At 40.6% G+C, this 14,209-nt stretch overlaps 1 long non-coding RNA gene across 1 annotated transcript; it reads right to left on the bottom strand.

Annotated features, from left to right (window-relative positions):
• Positions 1–3,771: 3,771 nt before the first annotated feature.
• On the bottom strand, positions 3,772–13,275 carry LOC140493295 (uncharacterized). The gene is made up of 3 exons (XR_011963641.1): positions 13,162–13,275; positions 7,764–7,814; positions 3,772–4,009 (listed from the first exon to the last, which is right to left on the bottom strand). It is a non-coding gene; the product is annotated as an uncharacterized lncRNA (long non-coding RNA).
• Between the last annotated feature and the right edge of the window lie 934 nt (positions 13,276–14,209).

Here is a 14,209-nt window from a genome sequence, read left to right as displayed (position 1 = left end):
ATCTCTATAGTTTCATGAGCAGTGGTCCTATAATCAAATAGAAACTGGGATAGTTTGGTGTTGAGTGATGCTGTAGGCTGCTTCTTTAAGCCTACCTTCAACATTTGGACTTCTCTTTCTGCCAGGCCATTGGATGATGGATGATTGGAGCTGTCCTTATATGTCAAATGCCATTTGGCTTTAGGAAGTACTCAAATTCCTTGCTGGGAAATGACATCCAACTGTCTATGACCAATACTTCTGGGACAATGCTCACAGCTTTTCAATTGTCATCCCTGAGTTTGACGAATGAACTCTATGCACATGCAGTCACTTTAAATGGGCATCCACAATGACCAAGAACATTGAGCCCATGAAAGGACCAGCATAGTCAACATGCAACTGAGTCTAAGGGTTACCTGACCACTCCTACGAATGTGAGGGAACTGTTGGCAGTAATTTATATCCTTGTTGGCACTCTGGGCACTGCCCCACCAACGTGGCTATTTTGGCATCCAATCTCAGCCACCAGACATAACATCTTGCCAACATCTTCTGTTTGAAAATCCCTGGATGACCCTGGTGGAGTTTAGCCAGTATCTGACTGCAGTCTTTACTCGTTCCAATCACTCTTGCTCCCCATAATACTTTGCTGTCCTCTACAGCAATCTGGTCTTGCCCAGTCCAGAAAGGTTGCAATTCTGCTTCTGATGGCCCTTTTGTTTCTCTTTTAGTTTTGCCAGGATAGGATCTTTTTGTTGGATATTGTCACCGGCAACCGGAAAGGTGTCCAGAAAGTTTAAAACCAGAACGAATTGTTCTAGGGGAGGCATCACTGGTAGTTTATATGCCAGTGAGAGCTGGTTCAAGGCATCTGCATTAATCTCTTGGCCTCTCTCACTGTGTTCCAATTTGTAATTGTACGCATTGAGAATAAGGGCCCATTGCTGAATTTAACTGGAAGCTATGGGCAGCACAGCCTTATCTTCTGTAAGTAGCCATAGCAGGGATTTGTGGTCTGTTACTGTTACAAATTTATATCCATAAAGGTATTGGTGGAACTTCCTTATACCAAAGATAATTGCCAAATCTTCCTTTTCAATCTGGGCGTATTCACGTTCAGCATCAGCCAAAGTCTGGGAAGCTTATACTATCAGGCATTCCTCACTGTTGGGCTGCCAGTGATCAACACTACACTGATACCGTGCAGGAAGACATGACATGTCAGTACCACATCCCACTCTTGTCACCACTGAAATAACTCCACAAAGGCCGGTATCCCATCACAAAGTCACCCTTTGTTTACACATCTACAGTACATGGAATCTGACCAGCTAGCTCAGAGTCAGTCTTGAGACTGAGGGGATTCCCTGAGACTCTGTTTATATCTGTCAGCCAGGACTCCCTAATTGGGGCTGTTAACCGGGCTAATCAGGGAACTTGTATTCAATGAGATCCACTTGGCTGAACTTATTCCAATCAATGCAAGATGCATCTGTCAAAATCACTATTTTAACTGCTTTTTCAATGAGCACATGGTTAACTCCTTCATCCTTTTTAATAATAAATCATATTTCTCTACCTTTCTTTCTAATGTTGAGGAATATATTGTTGTTGACCAAGAGGTTTCTGTCCCTTTCCATAGTCAACTGTTTAACACATAGTTAGAGTCACCAATATCATTTCATGTAACTGAAACAGCCATTACAATTTATAATCCACCTTCATCCTTTTTGAACCCTGTTCTGCATTTGGCAATGTTGAACATTAACTCCTCAAATATTTCTTCTCTGGAGTGCAGATCTGTGATACTGCTCTCTCTGTATTATTCCTATCTGTCACACTGCACATATTATCACCAACTGATATAAAAAAAAGGTGTTGAATTCCAAGTAAGCCTGCTATGGAAATTAAGCCAAGAGACCAGAATGTGACATAAGTTCTCACCTATTTCTGAACTCCCTGGCATAGACCCACAAAAGTTATGGCCAAAGTAATTTTTGGCACCTAGTCTCTCTCTCTCTCTCTCTCTCTCTCTCTGTGAGCTTAATACTGTGATCAAGCCCTGAAAGAAGCTTAGGGAGAGAAGCAAAGCAGAACTGCAAAGCCCCAGAAAATGGATCAACCTATATCTTAGGCTGCTAAGAAAACCTACACTTAACAACAGGGGACCAGGAAACTTAAGAGGAAAATGCAGGGTAAAGGGAGTTGTAAGGGATCAGAAGAAATAATTTGCTCCTTCCATGTGGTTAATTAACAGAGCAGAAATAATTATTTGAAAGACAAATCACTAGATCAAGAGATGGTTGCCTGGATGAGTGCAGCCACAATAACATTCAAGAAGCTTGACAGCATCCAGAACAAAGCAGCCCACTTGATTGACATTACATCCAAAAGCATCCACTCCCTCCACCATCGAAGTTCAGCAGCAGCAGTGTGTACTAGCTGATGAAAAATGTGTTGCTGGAAAAGCACAGCAGGTCAGGCAGCATCCAAAGAGCAGGGGAATCGACGTTTCAGGCATAAGCCCTTCTTCTGTTGTTAAGTACTAGCTGATGCACTGCAGGAATTCACCAAAAATCCATAGACAGCACTTTCCAAACCGACAATCACTTCCTCCGAGAAGGACAAGAGCAGTAGATAATAGGAACACCACCACCTTCAAGTTCCCATCCAAGGCACTCACCATCCGGGCTTGGAAGTGTATCCTGTTGCTTCACTGTCACTGGGTCAAAATCCTGGAATTCCTTCCCTGATATCATTGTTGAGTCAACCCACAGCAGGTGAACTGCAGCGGTTCAAAAAGGGAGCTCACCACCACCTTCTCAATAAATGCTGGCCAGCCAGTGATGCCCACATCCCACAAAATGAATAAATATTTTTAAATTCTGAAGATACTCATTTAAATCAGCCTGTTAAGTGCAAGCAGTGGTCCTTTGAAATGTTTGACGTTAATGATGATTTTGCTTAAACTAAGATTGTTATTCTAGTCAGGTGAGGACTTCTTACAATGAATAACCATGGTAGCTAAAGTAAAAGAAAGATAAATAATTGAATGCAGTTTCACAAGAATGAAATTATTCTACCCTTGTGGATAGGCTGAAAGACTTCCTCAGGTTTGTGGAAGGGTCTAAGGAAGGGTCACTGACCCGAAACGGTAACTGATTTCTTTTCACAGAAGCTGCCAGACGTGCTGAGCTTACCCAACAACTTCTGTTTATGTCCCTCAGCATTGCTGAGAGTTGTTGCCATTCTCTGAGCAAGCACAGTGTTAGGAACTCTCTGCCAAATATATCCACAGAATATTGTTGCATCTCTATGCATGGCAAAAAATTATCTAGATTGTTCTCTCACTTTTTTCTTTGTGTCAGCCCCACCAGCTTCAGATGGGTGTTAATGGGGTAGCATTTAGAAGATACCAGTAAATTAAGATTTCTCCTTCCCCAATGGTAGCCTCCTGCCCTGGGACCCATGTTCTACATCAAGGCAAAATCAGGGCTCTAGTGTCATTGGCAAGCACTCCTGGATCAGGTCACAGGAACTCCAACCCTCTACTCTGCTGAATCTTGCAAAAGCATCTCTTGCCACACTATCTAACACTCTTCTGTTTCTCATGAGTGAGATTGCAAATTAATGGGGAATTAAAATTGGCTTTATGCTGCGGGCTAGACCTCTTTTAATTCAGTACTAAAGACCACAAGATACAGGAACAGAAGTGAGCCATTTAGCCTATTGAGTCTAGTCTGCCATTCAATGTGATTGGTGCTTATCTGACAATTCTCAAGTCCACTCTGCTGCCAAATCTTCACAATTCTTTATTTTCATAGCGATTGAAATACATTTTCTGTCTTGAATGTACTTAATGATTCAGTCTCAATGACCATTTGCAGTAAACAATTCCATCAATTCAAAGACTATGCTCTGGTAAATTATGGTTACCCAAATTTGTTTCTTAGAGGACCTTTACAATCATGAGTTCAAGGAGCATTTCATAAGCATCAGGATCTGAATGATCTTCAGTTTTCCAGTTCTGTGGCAAAAATATAGAAAGAACAGCATTCAAAATATTAAAAGGATCAATGTTATTATGTTTAGTCACTTATCATCATTCTCCAACCAACTCATGGAGTCATAGAGATGTACACCACAGAAACAGATCCTTCATCTAACTTGTCCATGCCAACCAGATATCGCAATCTACCAGCACTTGGCCCATATCCTCCTAATACCTATTCATGTACAACTCCAGATGCCTTTTAAATGTTGTAATTGTGGCAGCCTCCACCACTTCCTCTGGCAGCTCATTCCATACATGTACCACCCTCTGCGTGAAAATGTTGCCTCCTAGGTCCCTTTTATATCTTTGCCCTCTACCCTAAATTTATGCCTCTACTTCTGGACTTTCCCAGCCCAGGGAAAAGACTTTGTCTATTTACCCTACCCATGCCTCTCATGATTTTATAAACCTCTATAAGTTCACCTCTCAGCCTTTGACGCTCCAGGGAAAACAGCCCCAGCCTGTTCAGCCTTGCCCTATAGCTCAAATCCTCCAACCCTGGTAACATCCTTGTAAATCTTTTATGAAGCCTTTCAAGTTTCTTTCCGATAGAATGGAGACCAGAATTGCATGCAATATTCTAAAAGTGGCCTAACCAACATCCTGTTCAGCGGCAACATGACCTCCCAACTCCTATACTCAATGCTTTGACCAATAAAGGAAAGTATACCAAACTCCTTCTTCAATATTCGATCTACCTGCAACTCTACTTTCAAGGACATATGAACCTGCACTCCATAGACTCTTTGTTCAGCAGCATTCCCTAGGACCTTCCCATTAAGTGTATAAGTCCTGCTAAGATTTGCTTTCCCAAACTCCAGCACCTCGCATTTACCTAAATTAAACTCTATCTCCCACTCCTCAGCCCATTGGCCCATTTGATCAAGATCCCATTTTAATCTGAGGTAGCCTTCTTTGCTGTCCATTTCACTTCCAATTTTGATGTCATCTGCAAACTTACTAACTATACCTCCTCTGTTCATATCCAAATAATTTATATAAATGATGAAAAGTAGTGGACCCAACACTGATCCTTGTGGCACTCCACTGGCCACAGGCCTTCAGTCTGAAAAACAACCCTGCACCCTATGTCTTCTACTTTTGAGCCAGTTCTGTATTCAAATGGCTCATTCTCCCTGTAATCCATGAGATCTAACCTTGCTAATCAGTCTCCCATGGGGAACCTTGTCGAATGAAGTCCATATAGATCACGTCCACCGCTTTGCCCTCATCAATCCTCTTTGTTACTTTTTCAAAAAATTCAATCAAGTTTGTGAGACATGATTTCCCATGCACAAAACCAAGTTGACTATCTCTAATCATTCCTGTCTTTCCAATCACATGTAAATCCTGTCCCTCAGGATTCCCTCGAACAAACTGTCCACCACCAATGCCATGCTCACCAGTCTATAGTTACCTGGTTTGTCCTTACCACCTTTTTTAAATAATGCCACCACGTTAGCCAACATCCAATCTTCTGGCACCTCACTTATGACTATTGATGATACAAATATCTCAGTAAAAGGCCCAGCAATCACTTCCCTAGCTTCTCTCAGAGTTTGAGGGTATACCTGATCAGGTCCTGGGAATTTATCATCTTAGTGCATTTCAAGACATCCAGTGCTTCTGCCTCTGTAATATGGACATTTTTCAAAGATGTCACCATTTACCTCCCTACATTCTATATATTTTGAAGCCATCTTGTCTCCATGGTCAATGTCTGAACAAGATGGCACCAAGGATCTTGTCCTATCAGACACAGAGATGATAATCTGACGATCTATCCACTCCACACAAAGCCCACCTATAACCACTTTGAAAATGTAAATTCGTTCAATTCATCTGCTACGGAAACCTTTGTTATGCCTTTACCACATCTGGATTGAATTGTTCCAATACTCTCTGGTTCAGTCTCACATTTTCCATTCTCTGAACTGAATCCAACATGTTGTTTTACATATTCTGACTTGATTTTACCTTCCCAGAACTAGGCTTTGGACTTCTAACCTCACCAATGTTTTTTCACTTCTTTTCTACCTTTTTGACCTGTCCTTTTATCCCCTTATGTGGTCCAAATTTTGTTTGATAACATTCATAGGAAGCACTTTTGGAAACTTTGTTACATTAAAACGACTTCTTACATAAATGGTTGTTGTTGTTACTTTCCACTAATTTCTCTTCAGTAACATTTGTCTGGAAAAACAACCCAAAAGCATATATTGGTGGAAAGCAAAGGAAGGATGTTATCAAAGGCATATTTCTTTAGGAACAAGTTGGCAAGTAATGGAGTCAGCCTGGTTGACAAGATCAGATAGAACAAATCACTACTGAAACTTATCTTGCAAGATTGCTAAAAACACACACTGCACATTGTGATTTGTTTTAATTTGATTTATTACTGTCACATGTACCCAGGCTCAGTGAAAAGTTTTGTTTTGCATGTAGTGCGGGTAGATCACGCCATACAAAGTGCATAAGGGTAATAGAACAGAGCGAAGAATATAATGTTATAGCTGCAGAGACGTTTTGCAAGGAACAAGGTCAACATTACATTTGAAAGATTAATTCAGAAGTCTAATAATGGAGGGAGGGGAGAACCTTTTCTTGAATCTGTTGGTACACATGTTTAAGCTTCTGCCTGATGGAAGATGTTAGAAAAGATTATAACCGGGGTGGGAGGGATCTTTGATTATGTTGGTTGCCTATCTGAGGCAGTGAGGTTAAGATGGAATCAATTGATGGAAAGTTGGCTTGCAAGATGGACTGGGTTGTGTTCATAACTCTCTTTCTTGTGTTTCTTGTGGGTACAGCAGTTGTCATACCAAGCAGTGATGTACCTGGATAGTGTGCATCTACAAAAATTGCAAGGGCAGCGTATCTAACATTATTGGGGCAGTTGTGTTGGGATTTTCCTGTCTTCAAAAATCTCCATTTATTTTCCCTTCTGCTCTTAAGTTGTAGGTATTCTGCCTATCCAGCCAACATTCATATATGAAGCATGAAAATGATTGTTTGCAAACTAGTAAATGACAGAAGACTATTTTCAGAACCAAAAGAAAAGAATTGGATTCTAATTAAAAGAACACAAATTTGTTGGGAATTATATGGCATTTTAATAGTGCTCATGCTTCTTTTTAGCAATTTGTTTACAGCTCTGTGCTTAGCAAGTCTTTTGTTAACTAACTGAGTGTCTATCTTTCTGGTCCAGTTTGTTAATAAAGTGTGGCTGTCGAGGTAAAACCCTATTTTAGCTGCTTTAAACTTTCAGAGAGCAGAAACAGTATTACTAAGATAGGATTTCTTCGATAACTACAGAGGGCAGTAAAAGGACTGGACTGATTTCTTCCCAGTTTTAGACAAAGGCGCTCAGTAAGTTTAATAGGTCAGTGATGCTTCATCATGGTTATTCGCACCAAGCAGCAGGATTGACAAATGCCGGCAGATGAGCCCGCTAGAAGAGCATTCTGTTAAAGGGATTAGGAATGGGGACTAAGCTGCTCTGAGTCAGCTCTTGGCAAATGAGCTCACACAATGCTTTTGATCTAATGCCATTCAATTTATGCACTTTTTGAGATTTCAAGGCTAAAAGCACTGATGTTCATTTTGCTCTGGATTGGGCTCCAAAACATCAATGGGGTGCATGCAGTGTACGTGACTTTGTGCCACATCTTGAGCTTCCTCGGCAGAAAATGAATTAACTTTCCATTACTCCATTAAGCCAACTCACCTGAGCTCGGGTACACACTTCAGTTGATCTGACAATCAGCATCGCCTTTTCCTGTAACCAGAGGACAAAATATTTTTCTCTCTCAAATCCTATTCTCTGAGATGTTCTGTTGAATTAGGTATCCAATTTATGAAGACAGTTCAGATTTACAATAATATTAAGTATATTCCTAGTGATGGTGAAATATTCAGGTTTTTTTAAAAATAAAACAAGCTCATTTTACTGAACTTGACTTATTTCACTTTAAGTTCAAAGTTTTCAGCATCAATATTGCAAAAGATGACGAAACAATTCATAATTCAAAATCCCCAAAGGAGCAGCTGAGCAGAATATTAATAGTTCCATCACATTCCTCTCCCTGATGTATTCAAGAGATTCTGTGGCAACAGGTTTTAATCACAAAGGCACTGCAGATTTTCTTTTCCTCATAGTGAATCCAGAATGAGCTCTATGCTTAGTTGTTCCACAAAAGTATTAGCCCAAGTTTTCTTCATGCGTTTATGTTGCTGTTTAGAGTAATTAGAGTCTGAACCATTTCCTAAATCTGCGATTAAGGCAAGCAATAGGTGGTCTCCTCGTCATTTTGATGAATGCTGGCTGAGGAGGGGAGGGAATTGTGGCTCAGTCGTATTCCTTGTTAGGGTGCAATGAGACCTCCCAAATTTCAAAACATGGAAGGCATAACAAATGCATTCTCTTCTAACAGAAGGCCTCATGACACATTGTTGAGGTGTCAGGTTCTTGCCAGCCAGCTGGTAACATTGAGCTACTTCTATTCAGGAAGGTACACCAACCTGCAAACCAATCAGGTTCAGGAAGGCCTTCACTCGGAATCAGGACCCTAAGAAGATGTGTAGCACACCCAGAGCTGCTGTGTTCAGCAGTATCACAAGGGAAATTGTGGCTGTTGCACGGAAAGAAAACCACCAGGATAATGGAGCAATCCAGGCCACAGAAAAGATTTCTTTGCATGTAGGGGTAGGGGGAAGGGTAGTTTTATGGGTTAGGAGTCACAAGGATGAGCCAGTAGCAAGAGCAGTCAGGACTCTTAGTAGGGCACCCCTTTATCCCCTTCTCTAGAGCTTTTATCACACACTGAGTGCCTTTGGCCTCTGAAAGGCAACAAGCTGATCTCATGATTTGAACTGTCATGCAACCGTGTAGTATCAGGACACACAATGGTGGATGAGGCCTTTATGTGGGCCTTAATAGACCTCAATTGATGACTTGGAGGGAAGGATGATCATGGTATTTAGTACTGTAGAATATTTTGCATAGGAGCTGCAATGAGCAGCATGGTGGCTCAGTGGTTACATCACCAAGGGCCCCAGGTTTGATTCCAGCCTTCGGTAACTGTCTGTGTGGAATTTGCGCATTTTCCCTGAGTCTGTATGGGTTTCCTCCCACAATCCAAAGATGTGCAATTTAGGTGAATTGGCCAAGCTAAAATACCCATAGTGTTCAAGCATCTGTAAGTCAGGTGCATTATCAGAGTTTTAAACGTAGGCTAATAAGGTAGGGGAATGGATCTGGGTGGGTTACTCTTCGGAGTGTCAGTATGGACTTGTTGGGCCAAAGAGGCTGTTTCCACACCCTAGGAATTCTATGAATTCTATAAAATGATGATTCGTTCCATTATTCTTGTGCCAGCACAAGATCTTCAGTTTTGGCAGTCTAATCAGATGTCTTGTCCTTAATCCACATTCTTTTATATTTGTTCTTTTTTTCAAATTATTGATTAAACATATTTAAATGAGTTGTAGTCTCTCCTCTCATCATCAGTAATGATGTATCAGGCAATTCAATATGTTTTCCAGAAAAATAATCTACTAAATGTTCTATTTTTCTGGTGTCAACCTGAGTTCGTACACCATTATTACAAATTCAGCACCTAATGCTAGCAATCAGTAAAGGGTAGCAATGGCCTACTGGTATTATTGCTTGATTGTTAATCCAGAGACCCATATAATGTCTGAGAGACCTAAGTTCAAATCCTACTGTGGCAGATGGCAGAATTTGAATTCAATAAAAAGTCTGGAATTAAGGATCAAATGATGAATATGAAACAATTGTCAGGAAAAACCTGCTTAACTAATGTCCTTTAGGGAAGGAAATCTGCTGTCCTTACCTGGTCTGACCTCTATGTGACTCCAGACACACAGCCAGACCAATGTGATTGATTCTGAACTACCCTCTGGATAATTAGGGATGGGGAATAAATGCTGGCCTAACCAGAGAGGTCAACGTCCCAAATGATCCCAAAAAGCCAATTGCAAGGGCTTTTAATCAAATTGATTCACATGTGCTCTTTTTGATGACTGTTCAAACTTTCCAGAAAATGTAATAAATGAACTGTTAAGTGCCAATGTAATTTAAGACCGGTTGAAATTTAGTACAAATTTTGGTTATCATTATGAATATTAAGAAACAATATTTGCTCATAGAATAGGCAGGATTTTAACTTGCAGAAACACCATGAGCTGCTTGAGGTTGATGAGGAGGTGTGGTGAAATCACAAGGCCACTGGAAAATGATTGTGTCAATGAATTGTTAAAATGATGACTACTGACATGATGTGAGCTGTATTTACGCACTCTATTTACGCACCCACAGTGGTTAGCACTGCTGCCTCACAGTGCCAGAGACCCAGGTTCGCTTCCTGCCTCAGGCGACTGACTGTGTGGAGTTTGCACATTCTCCCCGTGTCTGCGTGGGTTTCCTCCGGGGCCTCCAGTTTCCTCCCACAGTCCAAAAATGTGCAGGTTAGGTGAATTGGCCATGCTAAAATTGCCTGTAGTGTTAGGTGTAGGGGAATGGGTCTGGGTGGGTGTGCTTCAGTGGGTCGGTGTGGACTTGTTGGGCCGAAGGGCCTGTTTCCACACTGTAAGTAATCTAATCTAATCTAATACCCTGCCATCCTCATATGAATGGAATGGCAAATAGAGGTGGGTCTGGGGGAAGTATAAATTCACGTTGCCTAGTTGGACATAGCAAAAGAGATCAGCAGCAAAAACTTATACCTCAATGAAAGATTGTGTTAATTAACACACAATGTCAAAAAGGTGAAAGCACACAGTTTTGTGCGGGGAAGATCGTGCCTTACCAACTTAATAGAGTTCTTTGAGGAAGTGACCAAGTTGACAGATGAAGGAAGGGCTGTTGATGTCATACACATGGACTTTAGTAAGGCGTTTTATGGTAGACTAATGGAGAAAGTGAAGTCACATGGTGTGCAGGGTGTTCTAGCTAGGTGGATAAAGAACTGGTTGAGCAACAGGAGGCAGAGAGTAGTAGTTGAAGGTAGTTTCTCGAAATGGAGGAAGGTGACCAGTGGTGTTCCACAGGGGTCAGTGTTGGGGCCACTATTGTTTGTAATTCATGCAGTTTTTGAGCTCAGAATTCATGTAAAACTCTGTTATCTCCCTTTTTAGATTAGAATCAATCTAAACATCATGGCATAGACAGAGAACACAGGGGGCTATCACCTTCAACATATTGTCTAGCTAACACCAATTGTTACAGCTAACCTGAGAATGCAACTTTTAAAAAAAGGTTTTGTGATTTACACATGAAAGAAGTGAAACTATCATGGTATTCGAACAGATGAAAGACTCAACAGACAATCAAGGTGTTTTTCAATGGATAATTTCAGTTACATCGCACTATAAATTTTTGCTGTAAATTCTGTGCCTTACAATTGTGCCTTCCACAACCACCTGACGAAGGAGCATTGCTCCGAAAGCTAGTGCGTCCAATTAAACCTGTTGGACTATAACCTGGTGTTGTCTGATTTTTAACTTTGTACACCCCAGTCCAACACTGGCATCTCCAAACCAAGCTATGAAGAAAGGTTGAGTAGGTTAGGTTTATTTTCATTAGAAAAAAGGAGATTGAGGGGTGACTTGATTGAGGTTTACAAACTCATGAAGGGTAAAGACAAGGTGGATAGAGACAAACTTTTTCCCAGGGTGAAGGATTCAATAACGAGAGGTCACGCTTTCAAGGTGAGAGGTGGAAAGTTTAAGGGGGATACACGCGGCAAGTACTTTGCACAGAGGGTGGTGGGCATTTGGAGCGCCTTGCTAGCAGTGGTGGTAAAGGCAGGCACGGTAGATTCATTTTAGATGCGTCTGGACAGATGCATGAGTAAGTGGGGAACAGAGGGATACAGATGCTTAGGAACTGAGCAACAGGTTTAGACAGCACATTTGGATCGGCTCAGGCTTGGAGGGCCGAAGGGCCTGTTCCTGGGCTGGAAATTTTCTTTGTTCTCTTTGTTCTTTGTTCAATACCATCGTGCCCCATATTCAACTCAATTCTCTTACTGTGCTGTCTGAAGTCTACACAGCTTGAACAACCTTTAAGTTTACTCATACTTTCTATTTGCGCACTTACCCATGTTCCATCTATCCATTTGATACTTAGCTTCATCTTAATGTTATATCATGCCTTTCCTCTTCTTCTCCATATAGGGAAGAAGGAAAATAGCACACCCCTGAGTGCAAATAACGGCATTCATATGGACAGCATTTGTTGAGGGAAAGGTAGAAAACTGGAGATTTCAACATTCCTGACTGAGGGGGACTGGATAGAATTAAGTATCAGATACCATATCTGGCACACAGCAGCCAGTCATGTCAACTTCATGTCAACTCCATGTCTGCATTATGATCAATTTCTGCTTTTATAACCTGACTGCACACCTTGCAAGAGAGGTATTTACATTTCCACATGGTGACTCACCTGTCACCATTTTTTGGAATTTGGAATTCTGTGCCCTTGAGAAGGCTATGATATTAATATGTTCAAGACTGAGATCAATAAATTTTCTCTATTCAGTAATATGGGGATAGTGTCAGAAAGTTATACTGAAGTAGAACATCAGCCAAAATCTCATTTAATTGCGCTGTGGGCTCATAGGATTGAATAGTCTATTTATTTTTTCATTCATTATGTTCTTATTTTCATATAACTTCACTTACATCTTGTTTGGTCATCCTATTGTTCCATTGCAAAAGATCACGTTCATAGAAAAATCTATGTTTCCTAATCACCAGAATGTAATGATATACATAAAAGTAACCTGGGAGGCAAAGAATATTATCAATGAGTGTGTGTGAAGTAGCTGTTGTGAATATTACATGGAGTTCTCTCACTCATTCGCTCAAAAGAGAAATTGTAGAATTCTACCCAAGGAAACAAAATATATAAGAGAATTCCAACAGAAATTAACACCCAGTAACTCATGCCTGCAGACTAATGAACAGAGTTCTGACAAAATATATTCTCTAGGGCTATAGTGCAAACCTGTTTTAATATGATGTGAAAATAGGAATTAGAACATAAAATAAAGCCGATAATAGTAGATAGATCAATCACTGTGATCTAGTTAACTTACGTTTTCCAATGACAACCCATAAGCCTTTAGAAGTTCTCAGCAGTACATTTTCAAAAACTATTTTTTTTGAAGGAAGGAAAGCAAATTCTGGCATCATCCATGTCTCCCGCCCTGCAGCAGTGCAGTGAAAAGGAAAGTAAAGAGTCTGCTCTTGCCTTCTAATGCCTTTCTCTGTGAAGTGGTGACAGTAGAAGATCAAAAACATGTCAATCAATGTACAGTTCAAAGGCATCTCTTAGAAACCTCTCTCAGGCCACACACTCTTTCAGGTCAAAGCCAAGACGTAAGAGCTTCCTTGCAGGATTCCTTCATGGGACAACTGCAAAGATATAAGTAGATTACACAGTTGGCTGCATAAACTCCCTTTTAGGCTTACTGCACAGTCCAAGGCAAAGGTGAATCAGTTATCTTTAAACTGGCATTTACACATAATAAAAAAAATGCACACTGCATGTAAAAACAGGCATATTGATCCTGGCAAACAATTTAAAAATGTTACTTGCACCCAGGTACCTGGATCACTAACAAAATAGTTAAAAACTAGTTTTTTTAGACACCCAATATAATACATTTATATCTCAAAGCACGAATTGCAGCCATGTGAGTAATAATAAGTTATAATGTTCAGTATTGCCATAACGGCTTGGGTTACTGTCGCTACAAGTTGTATTTTCCAATGGTACTGTCTCCTGCTCAAGGCAGACTACAATTGATATAACCGTTCACATGGGTCAATGATCATGGATATATTCATCTGAAAAATGATACTCCAGTTTGTATGTGCTTCATTTGACACAAACATTTTGTTTGCAAACTTCTTGCACTCTTTTCTTTCCCTGTTATTTGCACTCTTACCTGATTAAGGGATATTAGGGGATTCAACTTGTGCACAAATTGATCCATAGCTTGCCATTTCATTCTATAGATTTGGTCACCAAACATTAAAGTTGGCCCTAATGATCTACCCTGGGATACGCATTGAATCTGCATGTGAGGTTATTTCCCCTTCCCAAGTTCAAGATATTGATCATTAGGACATCCCAAAACA

The sequence above is a fragment of the Chiloscyllium punctatum genome, chromosome 2 (genome assembly GCF_047496795.1).
Source record: "Chiloscyllium punctatum isolate Juve2018m chromosome 2, sChiPun1.3, whole genome shotgun sequence".
NCBI lineage: Eukaryota > Metazoa > Chordata > Chondrichthyes > Orectolobiformes > Hemiscylliidae > Chiloscyllium > Chiloscyllium punctatum.
Note: the sequence above shows the minus strand (reverse complement) of the source record. Positions and strands in the feature narration are given on the sequence as shown.